At 40.8% G+C, this 18,250-nt stretch overlaps 1 long non-coding RNA gene across 2 annotated transcripts in view; it reads right to left on the bottom strand.

The window, feature by feature from the left end:
- Nucleotides 1–18,250, bottom strand: part of LOC136017081 (uncharacterized) — a 136,208-nt gene that overhangs the window by 27,268 nt on the left and 90,690 nt on the right. For both annotated transcript variants that reach the window (XR_010613826.1, XR_010613824.1), the window contains 2 exons: nt 5,791–5,885; nt 4,920–5,078 (listed from right to left, as the gene is read on the bottom strand). This is a non-coding gene — a long non-coding RNA (uncharacterized LOC136017081). The remainder of the gene's footprint in view (nt 1–4,919; nt 5,079–5,790; nt 5,886–18,250) is intronic.

The raw sequence follows: 18,250 nt of genomic DNA, 5'->3' as shown, positions 1-18,250 counted from the left end.
GGGCAGAAAATCATGTAGTTCTAAGGACTGCCCTTGGAAACATCTCTCATTTGGTCCTATTGCCTCATTCCAGAATTTTATTTTCATATTGCCCAGCATGTTTATATATCCCAGAAATAAGTTGTCTCCAGTTGGTGTAGTCTACCAGAAGCCAAAGTTTAAAATTGCCCCATTGGATACAAGAGAGTTACCAAAAAATCCTGCAAACTGTGTTGTGTATAATCCATCCCTCTGCTCATTTCTACTGCGATTTTCAAAAATACAGTGCTTGATAAATGGATGTCATGGTTTAAGCCCAGCCGGTAACTCAGAACCACGCAGCCACTCGCTCACTCCCCCCCTTCTTCCTCCCCCTGCTCCTGGAGGAATGGGGAGGAGAATCGAAACAATGTAACTCCCATGGGTTGAGATAAGAACAGTCCAGTAACTAAGGTATAACACAAACCACTGCTGCTACTACCAATAATAATAATGATAAGGGAAATAACAAAGCAACAGAATACAATCACTCACTACAGGCTGACCGATACCCAGCCTGACCCGAGCAGCGATCTAGCCCTTCCGGGTAACTCCCCCCAGTTTAGACAGTGGGCATGACATGCTGTGCTATGGAATACCTCTTTGGCTAGTTTGGGTCAGGTGTCCTGTCTCTGCTTCCTCCCGGCTTCCCTCCTCCCTGGCAGAGCATGAGACTCAGAAAGTCCTTGGTCAGAGTAAACATTACTTAGCAACAACTAAAACCATTGTCGTTATCAGCGTTGTTCCCAGGCTGAAAGTCAAAACCACGGCACTGCACCAGCTACTAAGAAGGAGAAAAATGACTGCTACTGCTGAACCCAGGAAAATGGAAAAGAAATAAACTGAAGCAAATCTTGAAGGATATGCAACACAATAAATGTGATGCAGGTTTTGACAACATATGTGCAATTGACCGTATCACAGGCAGTGATTCCCTAAGCATAAATTTTTTGTACTTGAAAGTCATGTATAATAGAGGTGAAATCTCAACTCTGTTGAAGGGAGTGTGAGTATTCTCTTTGATTTTAAGAGGCCTGGATTTTACCCTAGGCACATTTTCTCTTCTAAAAGCACAATTCACATTGAATTAATTTAATAGACAAATTATATTAAAGTGAGTTTGTTGTCAGTTTCTCTCTTTAGATATGCACCACATACTGCTGACCTGAGATGGTATCAAAGAAAGACTGACTTGAATGAAAAACTTTTGTGACTTTAAACAGTCATACATACTCATATCTTCTATTTAAACAAGTTTATAATAATCAGGAAACTGATCATTTAGATAACTTCACCGAATAATATCCTTGCACACATATATTTTATTTCAGAAATGAAATTATCCTACTCTCTATAAGAGGTTTTTAGTATACGGAATACTTAGCTACCAAGAAAGGTCCTAGAAATAGTTGAATAACTTATTTGGTCAGATCTGCCAATTATTCTCACTGAAATATTTGTGAATTCTGTATTCTGTATTCTAATTACTTTAACTGAAGAACTAAATGTGAAAATGAGGAATCTATAAATAATTTACTCATTGTATCTATCTAAAATTTGTTTGAATAAGTATTTAGCCAAGTAGCATGGAGGCATAATTTCTGCAGATTAGACCCTGGCTCAGCCAGGTGCTTAATTGTATGCCTTCGTGCAAAAATGTAAGATATGCCTACCTGCAAAAATAGGAGTATTGCTGTCAGTATCAGTTCTTGTGTCTTAAATCAAATGTATCGCCAGACTTTTACTGAATTCTGAGTTATTAAAACCCCAATGTTTAAAGTCTCTGACATGAAGAACATCCTTTTGTTTCTTTTAACTTCCCAGAGTGATCTGTGCATTCCTCTATGAGCCTCTCTTCCCCTGGTGACCTGAGATGACCTTAATTAACTATCATGCACTATGTGGAAAATATTCCCTCCAATCCACCCTCCCCCATTTCTCACTCTAAATTTATTGGCCACCCACCCCTCTTTTTTCTTTTTGTTGTTGTCCAAATTTTCCTATTTCCAGCATATGTTTTAAAATTAAAAAACTCTTATTTGGCAGACAGTGTAAACACTGTACCTCAACAGATGTTTTTAGTGTCAGTGCAAGAAGCGGCCACACGCTGATGCGGTTCTGCTTGGCACTATTTCTTGTCTGGAGAGACTGACACTACATGAATATATTCATTTTACTGCTGGGTTCTTTTTGTCATTTTTTTTCCCCTCCTTTCCCCTCTCATGACATGTGGCAAATTCGGTGTTTCTGTGACTTGTTTCCTCTTTGTGGATGACTTTGTTTTAAAAATCATCTAAGTCTTGTTTTTGAAGATGCCAACTGACCTGAATTTACCTTTGTGCACCTCTCCCTCCCCTCTAACAGTGTTACCCGGAATATGTTTTCAGGTTAACTTGCAGCCTTTACCAACTCTTCTCATGTGTCCCAAAATCACTATTTCTCTCCAAAATGTATTTCTATGCAGGCACATGTATCAAAATAGTTAGGGCCTCAGTAAGTACTATCCAAAAGTTCAACAGGCTTTTCTATTTACTCAGCTGGTCATGTTCTTGTACTAAGGAGGTTTTTTCAAGCTGTATTTGAAACAGGACAGGTTATGTAAGGGCATAATAAAAATATGGCTTTTGTGAAGGCACAGGCATGATCCAAAAGAGACTCTCTTTCTAAATCCTTTTCCTCTTCTAATCTGAACATATTTTTCTGGCTTTCTGATGACAGGTGAGGTTCTTCTGTGCAAATTGATGCCAGGTAACAGCTGAAAATGAGGACTGGAACAGTGGACATGAGAAAAAATATTTGAAGCTAAATGCTGTAAATTTAGAGTGCATGCTGACCATAAAAATCTCTGCTGGCTAAGTGCTACCAAATGGTGCCATATGAGACACCACAATATTTCCCTAAGCTTGCGAAAGGCCATAATTATGGTGCTCCAGATGATCTCATGAGGTAACTGCTTATAAAAATTGACTCTTTAAGGGCAAACTCTCTTTGTCATTTTGCTTGCCATATGTTTTCCTTTATTGCCCCTCTGCAAGAAAAGGGGACACAGTTAAGTGAACCTGGTGGTGGGAGGAAAAAGTAAAGTCAAGTGATGGGCACTTGATTTTCAAAGAATAAGCTTATCAGTCACACACACAGCATCACCATGAGGATGCTCCTGTGCCTACTGAAGAACGCTCTCTGCAGTTCAGAAAAGGGATCAGAGAAGGCTTTCCCAGATGACCGCATTAGCTAGCCACAGTGCTCTGCTGACTCCTTCACTTCCAGCCTGTTGCCTTCCCAACCAACATGTTCAGAGAAGGAACCTATTTTTTTGGGCTGCCTTTGAGGAAATGGATAACTGGACTGTAAACCACTCAAGCTGTGAAGGGAAGGGGGCTTTAACCAGTATTTTCCACTTTCTAGTCAATGTTTCTAACTGCTAAGCTACTACACAAAGTACAGATTGGTAGTACTGGGGTTTTATTTAAGGAACAAGCCCTGCTCAGCAAGGCATGGATCCTTTGAAGGTCAGCATCCAGAAAAGGATGTAGTCCATGTACTCCAGGGAGCAATGGGAGTTCACCTTCATTGCATCCCCTTTTGCGAGACATTTCCTGGAAGTGCTTATCTTCCCCACTCCTCCTCCTCCCTCCCCATTCACTGATTGAGAGCTCCCTGTTGGGTTAGGGCACCTGTTTTAGGTATGGATACTTTAATATCAAAGTCATCCCTTTGGAGCTCATTCTAGCAAACAGCAAATGATGCTGTCTTCAGGGGAAATGATGCTTCTGTTTGAAAGGAGCAGTGCAGGGAACACTGCTCATTTTGCTTTTCACTTGCTACACATTCTGGACTGGACTCCCCTGCCTTTCCTCTCTCTGTGCTTTGTGCAAGTACCTATCTCAAGACATTACTTCAAAAGATAGGGTGATGGAGCTCAGCCTGACCTTAGATAGCACTCAATGGACTACCATATCTCTAATGCAGCTGGCACAAGCAGAAGCCATTAGTGTCAAGGGTACATGTCTTCTTCTTCCGGCTGCTTTGTCGCAAAAAAATATTTATTTTGGAGAAAGCAGGGGAAATCCAATTCTCTGCTTGTGGTTTCGATTCCTTTTGTCTGCAACATGTTCTGCTAGGGAAATGATGCACAGCAGCTTCTTTTTCAAATTTGCTTCTGGCTCAGCAAGAAGGTGGGTGGCAGGGCAGTTGGAAGTCATCAAGCACAAGTAATAATGTTTAGTAACCTTTTGTATAACTCTTCCCTCCAAACATTGCAATGACTTCCTTTTTTCTGTTCTTGCAGGGGACAGATCCTGGGAGGTCCTGAGTAACTTTGAATTTAGCTGAGTAGTTCCAAGTCCTGAACTTAAACTCCTAAGGATATTATAGAAAAGCATCACAAAAACTTTCTTTTCTTATCTTTCTTATCTTATGCTGCATAAAGTGAGACAGACATACAACTGGGGTAATGTGAAGCAAGTGTTCTAAGGGCATGAGAAGGCAGAAACTGGTCAAATAACCATGAGCAGACCACGATAACCTCATCATGCTAAGAGTCAAATCTTCATTTCCTGAACACCAGTTGAGTAGATGGGATCTTTATGGGATATTTATATGCAGGACGGAGCAGGTGTCAGGCTTTTCTCACCCCAGTAGCAAGCACAGCTGCCTTATTTTGCCACCAATTAAGCAAATGCCAACATGAAAGATATGTTCAGAAAAACAATTGTCTCTAGATCCCAGTAGTTGCAACTGGTTACCTGCTAATGACAAACAATGGCAGATGTAAAAAGAAGTGGAACTTAGCATCTCTGGCTAATGCTTTCCTAAAAGCAATATGATGGCCCATTCAATGTGCTAATGCTCAGTTCTATTAGCCTTTTTCATGAGCAGATTTTGGAAACGAGGTAAATTACCAGCAGATGGAGGGGTTTTTCCATATATGTAGTGTACAAATACATTCATGCCATGGAAGGGAAATATCTGCTTCCTGACCATGTAGTTTTTCCTTGCAGTATTTTCCTTTCCATTCCTTTCTCTAGAGGGAAAAATGTCCCTGTCTTCCTTGATGTCCTCTGTGAGGAGAAAAAGTAAGAAAGAAATCTACATGCATATTTTGAAGAAACTTTCTTATTTTTAAATAAGCTGTTCTATTTTACAGCGATTGCATGCATGCACATTGATGAAACATGAGCACAGAAGAAGGATGCATATTTACCACAGAGAGGTAATGTAATGGAAGTTCATTGCACCAATAAAGATTGTAAGAGCACTGCCAAGTGCAGCACCATTCCAAGATGTTTCTGGGATGTCCCATGCTTTCATGAAATTGGAAAGAGCCCCATATGAATGTTCAGCAGACAATTGGAAAGGTGAAATTTCTGAGTATTACTGCCCACTGAGCTAAAGAACTAGTGGCATTCACTCCAACCATGGATGCAGCCTTGACTGCAGTCTCAAAACAGGCCATGACAGCCTCTTATCTACATGAATAGTCTGACACAGAGATGGCAGTATTGCCAGACCACTCAGACAGAAAGAAACATCTGGATTTTTTAATCCTGTCAGAAATCAGAAATATGAAGAGAAACAAGAAATAGTTTTACTAGCATTCAGAGTGTAGAGGAAAGACATGACAGTTAGATAAAATACAAGTTTCTGACTGAAATGGAATGCTGAACCAGAAATAAAGCTGGCATTTGAAAGAGACATCCCATGAAGAATGCATAGAGAGAAAAATACCTCTCTTACCCCCCAGAGAAAGGCAATATTCAATAATAAATATACCTCTGGCAGTGCTCCAGGTGGGGTCTCAAACTTGATTTTTGAAACAATTTGATCAACACTTTCAGAAGTTTGAGGTCCAGAATCCACAAGTCCATCTGCAAGAAACACAAGATACTGCTCATTTTGTAAGCAGTTTATTCCTTACTATAGCCCAACAGATCAAAAATAGTTATAGTAACTCAATAAATCAGACCTTAAAAGTCACACTAGTCTTTTCAGTAACATTCAGGGTTTGCCTTGCCCCTAGAGAATGGTAACAAAACGACCACAGAAGCAGAACAAGACAGCATTAATGCCTGGAAGTATGAGTATTCATCCTGAGACTCTCCACACATTTCTAGGAATAAACACTAGGCAGTTATCACCCAAAGCTGAGGACTCCTTTTCTTGTGATTTAACTCTCTGAAGTCTATCAAAAGACCCAACAGCTACCCTAAAAAGCATTGTCTCTGCCGAAGAATGAGCTTTCTCCAGCTTCCAACAGACTTTCTGCCCACCCACGGTTATTTGCATCTATTGCCTCATAAAATGCATATTTTGTTCAAAGAGAAACAAAGAAACTTCTGCTGGTACTGAAATTTTTGTTTGGATCACAGGGCTAATGAGGGAAATGTGCTCCTAACACCTCAACTTCAGACAGTTGGTGCTGTCTGGCTGAAGATAGATGCCAGAAGGGTTGAGGACACTCACAGTGTCAGTGATAAAGGGCCTGCATTGGTGTCATGTCCCAGCAATAGTGACAACCAAGAGATTCCCAGAGGAATGGTCATCAACAAGATGTTCAATAGACTGCTTCCAAACACTTGGCACTACGAATAAAGATCGTGTTACCCACAGTGTACTTGCTATTATGACAAGAGTGACACAGCTAACCTCTTCAGACCCCAGAGAACTGCTGGAATAAAACTGCAGTATATAACAAGTACCATTTTTTCTTAGAATTCTTTTCCTGGCAGATTTAATGGGCACCTGGAATCTGAGGTAAATGGCCTAAAAAAGAAGAGTGTAAGAAAGATTTTTCAGGGCATAGGAACATCTTCTAAAGCACTTGCAAATCTTGGTGCAGGAGATCTTCATAACTGTTGAAGTACGTCAACACAGTCTGAAGACCCGGGGAATTACAGACCAGTCAGTCTCACCTCTGTGCCTGGCAAAATCTTGGAGCACATTCTCCTGGATGGCATGCTAAGGCACATGAAAAACAACAAGGTGCTTAGTGACAGCCAGCATGGCTTCACTAAGGGGAAATCCTGCCTGACCAATCTGGTGGCCTTCTGTGATGGGGCTACAGAACTGATGGATAAGGGTAAAGCAGTTGATGTCATCTACCTGGACTTGTGCAAAGCGTTTGACACTGTCCCACACGACATCCTTCTCTCTAAATTGGAGAGATATCAATTTGATGGATGGACCACTCGGTGGATAAAGAACTGGCTGGATGGCCGCACACAAAGAGTTGTGGTCAATGGCTCGATGTCCGGCTGGAGACCGGTAATAACGAGTGGTGTCCCTCAGGGATCGGTGTTGGGACCGGTCTTGTTTAACATCTTCATCGCTGACATGGACAGTGAGATTGAGTGCGCCCTCAGCAAGTTTGCCGATGACACCAAGCTGTGTGGTCTGGTTGATATGCTGGAGGGAAGGGATGCCATCCAGAGGGACCTTGACACGCTTGTGAGGTGGGCTGATGCCAACCTTATGAAGTTCAACCACGACAAGTGCAAGGTCCTACACCTGGGTCGGAGCAATCCCAGGCATAGCTACAGATTGGGCAGAGAACAGATTCAGAGCAGCCCTGCAGAGAAGGACTTGGGGGTGTTGGTCGATGAGAAAATGAACATGAGCCAGCAGTGTGCACTCGCAGCCCAGAAAGCCAACCGTATCCTGGGCTGCATCAAAAGAAGCGTGACCAACAGGTCGAAGGAGGTGATCCTGCCCCTCTACTCTGCTCTTGTGAGACCTCACCTGGAGTATTGTGTGCAGTTCTGGTGTCCTCAACATAAAAAGGACATGGAACTGCTGGAACAAGTCCAGAGGAGGGCCACGAGGATGATCAGGGGACTGGAGCACCTCCCGTATGAGGACAGGCTGAGGAAGTTGGGGCTGTTCAGCCTGGAGAAGAGAAGGCTGCGTGGAGACCTCATAGCAGCCTTCCAGTACCTGAAGGGGGCCTATAGGGATGCTGGGGAGGGACTCTTCGTCAGGGACTGTAGTGACAGGACAAGGGGTAACGGGTTAAAACTTAAACAGGGGAATTTAGATTGGATATAAGGAGGAAATTCTTTCCTGTTAGGGTGGTGAGGCACTGGAATGGGTTGCCCAGGGAGGTTGTGACTGCTCCATCCCTGGCGGTGTTCAAGGCCAGGTTGGATGAAGCCTTGTGTGGGATGGTTTAGTGTGAGGTGTCCCTGTCCATGGCAGGGGGGTTGGAACTAGATGATCTTGAGGTCCTTCCCAACCCTAACTATTCTATGATTCTATGATTCTATGTTGTTTCTGAAGACCCAAACAAGGTCAAAGCAGGACCACTGGCAGTGATAGTGCTGAAGGTTAGGTTCTCCCTTCCTATGTGCTTGAGACTTTAGAAGTCTGGAATATGCCTTTCTCCTAAATAATAAAGGCATGTTGCCCACCAGTAAGTGGAAGCCAGAAAGAAATCAGTAACCTTATTGTTAAGATTCAAACAAAAAATGGAGAACTGAGATAAACATGAAAAAGCTATTCCTGGTTCCCCAAAGGCAATGAAGGAAAGGACTATTCAGGGTTTACCAAAGAAAGTCTAATCCAACTTAACACACTGTTGAGAGATGTCAAAAAGCAATGAACTCCAGCACAATTGTGTCATTGAGAAGGGAAACAATATGCGGCATTGTACATACCCGTGTAAATCACAGCTCACAGACTAAAGGTGCTGAAGGAACAAAATATTTGGTCTCATGTGACAAGGTTTATATATGCCCCCTCTGTGAACGTATAGGTTCATCATCACTGAAAGCCAGGAGATAACCTTATTCATCTATTCTTCTATAGACCATACTTTCTGAACATCTTTCAAAATAAAAATCTTCACTAGTGGAACTTGCAATTCTTCTTTACAATGGTGCAACAAAAATCAGATCTGGCCTTATTCCTTAAACTGACAAATTTTAATATTCACCCTATGAAAGAGCAAACACTGGCTTTGTCAACTCTAAGAGTCTTAGTTTATATTACTGCAACTTGGAAACTTATTTTTTTTAAATGGTGTTATTATGTTGGAGGTCATGATCTTCCAAATACTGAAGCACTTGTTTATAGTTTGGTGTGTAACAACCAAATGCATTAAACACTTTCTGCTCTAAATTTACCAGTTCTTGGATCTTCACCAATCTCTCTCCAGAGTGCTGCTCCAGGAAAATACTATCCCAGCTCCGATGACAGCTTAAATTGCTTTATATTTTTAAAGCATTAATAATTTGCAATATTAGAAATACTCTGAAAAGAGATGATTAATTATTATTGTGAAGCAAAGCCTCAGACAGGCATTAATTACTGTTGTCAAGCTAATCCCAGATTTGTGTTTCATATTTACTTCTCTCCTTTATTATCTGCTTTCATTTAAGATTTATGGGATATACCAAGAGAAGTGTTTTTGATGCACACATTGTCAAGCTGATCCCAGAGTGACTGGCAAGTGCCAACCCATACATATGTAGTTATATACTGGACTGTGGTTACCGTATTCAACTGTGAGTGTACTAAAATTAGGCACATGTACTCCCATTTAGCCACTTGAGTCATTCACATCACTGAAAAAAAGGCCACTTGTTTAGGTGCCTTTAGTTAAACGACTAAATTGAGACCCCATGTGGCATGCATATTACAAAATAACAAGAGCTCGCTCCTTAATAGACTCCCATGAAAGCCAACGGGAGTTTAGCCATGGAATTCAAAGGACAGACTGCACCCAGCTAGTGGATTGTGTAATAGCTTTTATTTTGATGTTAAGTTTTTTGTACTTTTTCTCAGTAAAAAGACAGAAAACACAAGTTAATAAATCTTCTAATTAAACCACTTAGCAATATTACAACATTAGCGTTGGGATAAAAACAAGCAAAAAGAGGCAATTATAAAAGCGGAAAAGAAACAAAGACAAAGGAAGAAAAAGGGACAAGTAGGTGGACCCTGTCTTTGGCTGTCAGTTTAGCTCCTTCACTCTCTCCAAGGAGTACTTTGGGGAACCAGGCTAGGCAGCAGATTTCAAAGGTGTTGACAAGCCTGGCAGACCAGTGATTTCAATTCATCCTTCAGCAATGATGCCAGGCAGCTGTAAATGACTCTAACGTTCTCTGCTTCATGATGGTCCCAGGATAAGGGATAGGTTTTTGCTTTAAGTCCAGTATGGACTCCCTGCTAAGAGGCTCAAGCTTGCTTAGACAGTGAATGCTTTCAGTCTACAAGTCACAAGCCTAGTTTCTTTTGCCAAGATAAAAGGGGCAAGGACCTTTTAAAAGATGGAAAAGCACTTCAGGAAGTAAGTAAGAGAAGTGTGAAAGGGACCCCACTCAACCATATTTCTTTCAAGGGGATGCATGCTCTGAAATTCTTTCAATAGTTTGGAAGTCTTCCATCATTAATTTGGAGACATGTTACAAATTTTGTTCTGGTGCAGAGGATAGACAGCACCATTCAGTGTTGGTCAAAAATCATAATAAATTACTTAGATTTTTAACAAAGGGTGGACACATTTCCTGAAATGTCTCCTTTGGAGCTTGAACAGGCCTCTTCCAATAAAGTCAAACAGGTCTATCCTTTTGCTACGAGCTCAGCATCAGGCTCTTAACAGAAACAGCAGTAGGACAGTAGATGTGGCAACATCAGCAGTAGCAATGGACAAGGCCTGTCCCTCCCAACCAGTAAGAGGTTATAAGGCATTCAGATAGCCATGCTGCTCTCTAGATCACTTGTCCAGAAAAACTGGGCACTCCAGCTTCCTTTTCCTTTATGAAGTGACTGGGTTGCTAATCTTTGGTCTGCAGTTTGAGGAAACAGAATGGACAAGAATAACTTAAAAACAGACTACATGATTTTTGTATATCTTCATACATTAAAAAAATTGACAGGGGGTCGGGGCTCTCCTGCATTTTCAGCATTGCAAACCTCCAGAAAGAAGGATCAGGTTGTGGCTCAAAACCAAAAACTTCTTTTATAATTGTGATTATTACACACTTCACACTGAACCACTGAAATAAATGGAGTTTTTCATTGGCTTCCGGGAAACTGGCACCAAGCCTTCATCTGGTAATTTCAAGTCTGTTTTACAGCTGTAAGTTAATGCATGAAGCATATGGTTTCTGATGCATTACAAGTTAGAACTGCCTAATGAACATCATCTTAGAAGTTCACTTTCATTTATGTATAATTTATTACATCTTCATCAGTGAAACTAACTCAAAGCACAAATGCAACGCAAATATATTGGGGTTGAAGTCAGGGCTACAACAGAATACACAATGGTAAATGTGCAAACCATTTTATCTTTCTTCAGTAGTACAAATGGAAGCCTTCAAAAATTTGAAGAGTCAACAATAAACAAATGGTGCCTTTTTTCAGCAGACTTTGCAAAGTTAGGGTAGCTAGGAAAATAAGCTAGTTTCAACTCATTTGTTGTTTAAAAAAAATAAATAAACAAAACCAACACATCAGCATCTTCTCTTCCAGGCTTGACCTTGAGTAAAATCAAAATGGATGCTTATGTCAGTAACTCAGGGTAAAAAAAAAAAAAAAAAGAAATTGCCACTCTGGAAAACACCAGAAGAATTAAAATTTTTATAATACTCTTTTTTACTGACCCTTTCCTGTCTTCCTAGCAAGTGCCAATAAGAAAAACAACATCCAACGATTCTAAAACACAATGTGTTCTGAAACACATGTGGCTGACTGACAAGAGATCCTTTTTTTATCTTATTCTTTCTTTCATGGCCTAAAAAATTAACTTGCAGTGGGCCACATATAACTCATGTTAGAGCATAAAATTATCTCTGGATATAGCATTTCCAAACTGTTGCCAAACCAGTCCTGTAAATTTGTTTCTAATCTCTGTTTAATCTGAGTAGAGATAAAAGGAAACAGAGGGTTTTCTGGATACATACAAATATGGGGGGGGGAGGGGAAGAGAATTACATTAATGAAGCATTTCTCAGCCTTCCTAGTTATGCTTCTTGTGCTTGTCTAAGAAGCCTCTTGCCTGCCTTAACGTTCATTAATATGGGAAATACTGAGATCATTGGCTCCACCACCTCCATTGTAGAAACCAGACTACTACTATCCATCACTTGTTCTGGCATAAGCCCAGGTTCATTCTCTTCCTCTTCAGCCTTCTTCAACTTAAACCTCATTAAAGCCCCACAAAATTACCTATGGAAACACTTTAAGAAAAAGTCATATCAAGGACAGTCTCTAATGCTGCCACTTCATGGACAGAGCCATGGCAGGAGAGCACAGAACCTCATAGAGGCTCTGTCTGGGTGTGGGGATGTTCCCACATGGAACATGTTATAAAATTGGAGAATAAGGCCAAGCAATTTGTTAATCCTTCACATGATCATATACTTTGCCTATGTTGTGCAGCAACATACCTTTCAGTTGGGACTGGTTATGTTATGCTGAAGTTCATCTTATGTAATGCTGATCAGTTAGACCACAGATGCTGAATTAAGCAGGCCTTCAGGAGTTGGCCTTCTTGCCCCTGAGTGGCTACAGAACCAAGAGCAAACTATACCAGGAGTAAAATAAATAAAGAACTGAAGAACAGCAGTTCAAATAGGCCTCTATATGGGCTCTTTATCCCAAACGTCTCTTGTTTCTCTTTGCCATCTGAGCAGATTTTTGATTACTGCACCCTGTGTCCAAGGTTTCTTACAGTTCTGCCAAAACCAAGAGCTGGGGCATGTTTATTCCTGAGGGCAGATCCAAGACAGGGGGTAAGTTCAGCCAGCTAGCAGGTGCTAGCATCTAAGACAGTGAAAAAGAACATGGGGAGGGTTCATAAATCCCTTTGCTGTAGAAACAGGAATGGATTTGCCATTAATTGTTCCTACAGACATGCAGACTTGGAGTGGGAGGGAGATTGATGGGAGGAATGCACAGGTGGGTAAGGATTTGAATGTAGACAGAAATGGGGAACTTAAATAGAGGAGTATCCAGGACACTGGAGGAGAAGGAAGCTTCAAGACAGAAGCTGAGAACTCTGGGGTAGCTTGGCAAGGAAAGAATGTTAGTAGTACTGGAGTTAGATAGATCAGGGGTGGGAAGACCTTGGTACAATTTGGTCAGGGAAGATGGCATTGCTGGCTGCCTGATACCTGGTGGGATATGGGTTTGGGGGTTTGAGTATTTGGGGACGATTTAGGAAGCACAGGATCCTTGTGCCATATCCCAGTTTAGCAGTAAGGATGTGACCATACAGTGAGGCTTTTACCACAGTAAGACACTGTCACCCCCTCTGATACCCAGTATTGCCCTCCTTCCTTTCCACCCCAACAAGGAGGTCTGCGAGAACATTTTCTGGAGGACCTTTTTTCACTGCTGGAAATATAACAGTTCTAAATCACAGCTCTAAGCAGAGTTTAAAACATCCAGAAACATGGAAAACCACTGAGTAATTCCACAGAGTCGAACTGTGTTTGAGGAGGAATAGGAACCAGTAAAACTAAAATGGTCAGCATTGCAGCCATCCTCTTTCTTTCATGGTGGAGCTGAAGCATCTAATTTTCCTGATACTGAGTACAGCACAGTGTAACAGAAAAATTGAAGACCTGCAAAAGCATGAAAAAATGCTTCTATATACCTTTTAACAGCAAGAATTGAAAGGAAAGTGCAGTGAGAGAAGAGTTTGAGGGAAGTCTCAGGAATTACAGTTGTTAAATTTCCAATGCAAGACAAGACCATATGTGGGATAAAAATTTCAGAATAACATTACTGGGAGACTTACAATTTATCCTTGATAAGTGTTAAACCAAGTTGCTCCCAGGGGGAAGATCTGCTCTTCAGGCTCTGGGGAGAACTTAGAGCAGCCTTCCAATACCAAAGTGGGGACTACAAGAAAGGTGGAGAAGGACTTTTTACAAGGGCATGTAGTGACAGGACAAGGGGTAATGGCTTTAAACTGAAAGAGGGTAGATTTAGATTAGATATTATGAAGAAATTCTTTACTGTGAGGATGGTGAGACACTGGATCAAGCTGTGGATGTGCCTTCCTTGGAAGTATTCAAGGCCAGGTTGGGCAGGGCTTTGAGCAATCTGGTCTAGTGGAAGGTGTCCCTTCCTGTAGCAGTGCGGTTGCTTGAATAGATGATCTTTAAGGTCCCTTACAGCCAAAACTATTCTATGACTCTATGATCATTCTATGATTCTATGAAGGAAGTGGACAGCTTCTCTGGAGGTGGAAGGGCATGTATGACACATTTGTGAGCCAGTATCTGCAGCCTGAGGGAATGTGATCACCTCAGGAGGAACTGAGCAGTTGCTTAGCCTGGAAGGACAAAAGCATGCGAGGCTGCTCAGTCTGTGGTGGAAAGGTACAGGAGCATAGCTTTCTGTGTGGGACAGGACAGGTGTGTTGCGCTAATGTGCAGGAGTTTGGGGACACATCTGTTTGGTTTGCACCAAATTTTAGTTTGGTTTCTGTAGGTGAACCATCCGACTTTCATATTAGGTCTGGGCAACCACAGCAACCTTTGAGCCCTGGCTGCTAAACATGACAGTCAGTGCCTGGTGCCATCCAAAAAAATAATGGTGATGCTTGCTATCAGCTTCATATTCTGCCAACATCATGGACACTGGTGTCATTTGAGCATGTTGGGTGGTGGGAACTCAGTGGAACTTTGGGAACTTAGAGATGTTTGAATTCAGAAAGTAGTCTGTTTCTCTTCTGCTTGTTCTCTTTGTTTTCAGCTAGATAAAGATCTGTCTAGACAGAGAGAAGTTATATTCATAAATTCTTTATTATTATTACTATAACTAACAAAACATCCTAAGGGCTTTAAAAATAGGCCAGTTTTTACTAGTGGAAGGAAATTTCATGTCCAAGATCTGGCTGAGCATGGGAAGCCAGTAACTGTCCTCCCACTCTTCTTTCAATGTCTCCTAAGAAAGCTCTTTAGTTTGTGTTCTGCCCCTGTACCATTAGGTGCAGAAAGTACTAACTGCTTCCTCTTACAGCAGCTGGGCTTTTTTGTCAGTGTTCATTTTCAGGACAACTCTGCACTGCTTATGTTGGTTTGCTTCGGCTGAAAAAGAAAAACATTGTCAGATTCCAGAAATAAATTAACTTTGGTGAGGGGTATTGGAAGAGCTACACAGGAATTAGTATTTTATCAGATGGAGCTAGCAAATCAGCACTTATGTAGCCTGCTTTTAGGAGCTTGTAAAAGATGCTCAGCTTACACTCAGATGGCCTGGTCATAAGTTTACATAAAGTTTAAATTTTGGCAGTGACAGATTAGCTGTTGTACATTCCCTCAAAATGTCCTAGTATTCAGGTTGAACACCTGATTTTTGAGAAAAAATGTATCACTTTTATCATAATAAATGATAAAATCATTTATTATGATAAAAGCATAAATACCAAAAACCAATAAATTTTCCTTTCTAGTTGTACAAACCACTTTTAATCCAAAATAATTTATAATTAAAGAGGACAGGAGAAAAACAGAAAGCAACCTGAAGCAAAGTAATTTATGCTCTAATGCAACTGCAAAATCTGCATTTCCCTTTATTTTTCACTCTTTCCCTACTTCAGCCCCCTGAAGTTTATCTTGCAATGTAGAAAACCAATATGCATCAACCTCTAAGAAGCTGCAGGTGACAGAAAGGGCAGCCATACAAACAACTCATGCTGTATGGACTGGAATTTTCAGACAACTTCTATTAGCCTTTTTTTTCTTCTAATGAAAATGTAGCATTTACTAATTGATACCAGCTAGAAACTGCAATAACTTTTCATAGAACTGAAGAAGATCTGTCCAAAGAAACTCTGAAAGTGATACTGTTTGATCCAAGTGTACTACATAGGTTTGTAGAAATCTCTTGTGTAAAGAGGGCATTGTGCAATCACCACTAGAAGTGTTATGCGTTCAAGCATTAAGTCAAAGTCAGAGCTTTCAAAATGAGCTTGGTATAGGTACTTCTGATATTATGTTCTGTGAAATGGAAAAAAAAAAAAAACAAACCACTGTTCCGAATATCTTTAACCCACTAGCCCAGATATTTTATAAATACTGCCAACCCAAGTATCTGAGTTAGCTCCCTGTGATGCCTTCCGTAACTGGTTGAGACAGGCTCTTTTAGTAGGAGACTCAAATTATCTGTTAGATTTTTGGACTGAATTCCTCCAGGAGGAACCTCTCACCTTCCACTGTTCAGTGAGACTTTGGTACATACTCCCAGGACTTTAGAAGCAAATGAAGTCCTTAAGAGGTTTTGAGATGAAAAAAGTGATGCAGCTCATCCAACACACTGACATTCCAAGGAAGTTGAGGTTTTTTGCCTAATGCTGCCACAGTTTCTTTCAGCCAACTCTGCAGAGGCATGTCTCTAACCATACCAAGTCTGGAGCAAGTGTTGAAACACTTAGCACAAGCAGAGGGTAGTCATCCAAACAATGACTGTAGAGCTACAGAGGACACTGACCACAAAAGCAAACTACCCTGTCATGGAATCTTCAGCAATTCACATTTTTAGATCAAGACTGGATTTATTAAAAATATATCTGAATTTCAGCTTATGTTCAGTGGTTTACTATGGAGGTCAACAGAAATTTGTGATGTCTATATGATCAATTAGTTAAATCATGAGCATGAAAGAGAGACAAAGTTAGCAGATATGGTATAAATTTAGAATCACAGACGGTTATCAAAAATCATGCTCAGCAACAAAAAAACTACTTCAAGACTACTACAACAAAAATCTATGCTTTTGCAATTGTCCTGGATTCTTGCACCACGTTTATTTTTTTTTCTTCAAAGCTGTATCATTACATAAAGTGCTACTGAGCTGAGAAGAATCAAAATTAGGATCTGTTGAATTCTGAGCTACTGATGACACGTTGATTGATTGATGGCTTGGCTTCATGAACGAAGATTTGCGAAGGGCTTTACCCATGCTTACTACAAGGCACGATGACCAAGGGCATGTGGGATATGCAAAACTGGTTGGAAAAGAGGCAGCTTATGCAATCAGGATGTGTCTGATCAGGACTGACATCTCCTGGGCAATCACGAGCGACCCATGCCCTGGTCCGTCCACATGCAAGGCTGGATCTGCAGCTTCCCATGCACTTTGTCACCTGCTGTTTCGACCTTCACCTGTCCATACAGACAAGTGAGAGTAAGCCCTTCCAGCCTGCGCAGTGGGTTTTTTAGGTGAGGGCAGCGTGCGCAGAACTGGCCCCACCCTTTACACCTGAGGTTTAATTGCCACAGCCTAGCTAGCTAGGACGGTGACAGCGAAGTCCTCAGCTCATAGGTTGTATAAGAGTGTCCTTCTCTTAGATGGAATACCTTACAAGGCTAGACGAGCTCCATCTGCCTGGGTTTGAAAATAGGAGTTTTCCTTCTCCTGTGAGGAAGGCTTGTCTTTGCTAACGAAGATTCAAGAAGGGCTTTACCCATGTACTCTGAACAAAACTGTCATCTCCTGCGTCAATCTCGAGTGACCAATGATGCAACAGCACAACATCAGCCAAATACACTTGTGCAGTTAGAAATGTAATTTGTAAAGACCAAACTTTAAGATGGTATTGCTTTGACAATTTTGTTATACTTTTCTTGTCTACTTTCTTAAAACTCCCATGGCATTGAAGAATTGATACTTTGATGGAAATAAGGCTCAGATCATCTATTTGGGTGATTCTAATAACAACATTCTCTACCCTAAGTAAAAGTCAATCAGATATTTAATGTGCAATTAAGGGAATCAGCATATTTGCAATAGCACATCTTATTTCAAAATTAAAGATGAGCATATTTTCCAAATTCAAATTCAAAAGAAAGTACTATTTATCAAGAATAGTCTTCATGAATGTCTCAGCTAGTTCAATAATTTTATGCCTGCTCTTTTCAACAACAGGAAGCTCCTTACTGATCTCTAAATCATCACAAATTATAACACAAACTAGAGCCTTCCCAAGAAAAGCACTGTCCAGATGCATTTTTATTAGGCATGGGGTGTAGAAATCAATTGGAGGAACAATATTATGTTGTCTTTTTCACTATATAGAAGTAAATTACAAATGAGCAGCTTGGTTTTCAAAATTACAGGTAAAAACACAGGAAAGCTACTCTAAGGGACACCTGTCACTTTAGAAAACCTGTAAAAAAATGGAATATTTTTGTACCATAGCAACATGCAAGAAAACTACCAGGAGAGTGTTTTTAATCAAGGCATTCATTTCTATCCGCAGCTGTTCTGCATTTATATT

Source organism: Lathamus discolor, chromosome 6 (genome assembly GCF_037157495.1).
Source record: "Lathamus discolor isolate bLatDis1 chromosome 6, bLatDis1.hap1, whole genome shotgun sequence".
NCBI lineage: Eukaryota > Metazoa > Chordata > Aves > Psittaciformes > Psittacidae > Lathamus > Lathamus discolor.
The sequence above is the reverse complement of the archived record's forward strand: the minus strand, read 5'-3'. Positions and strand labels throughout refer to the sequence as shown.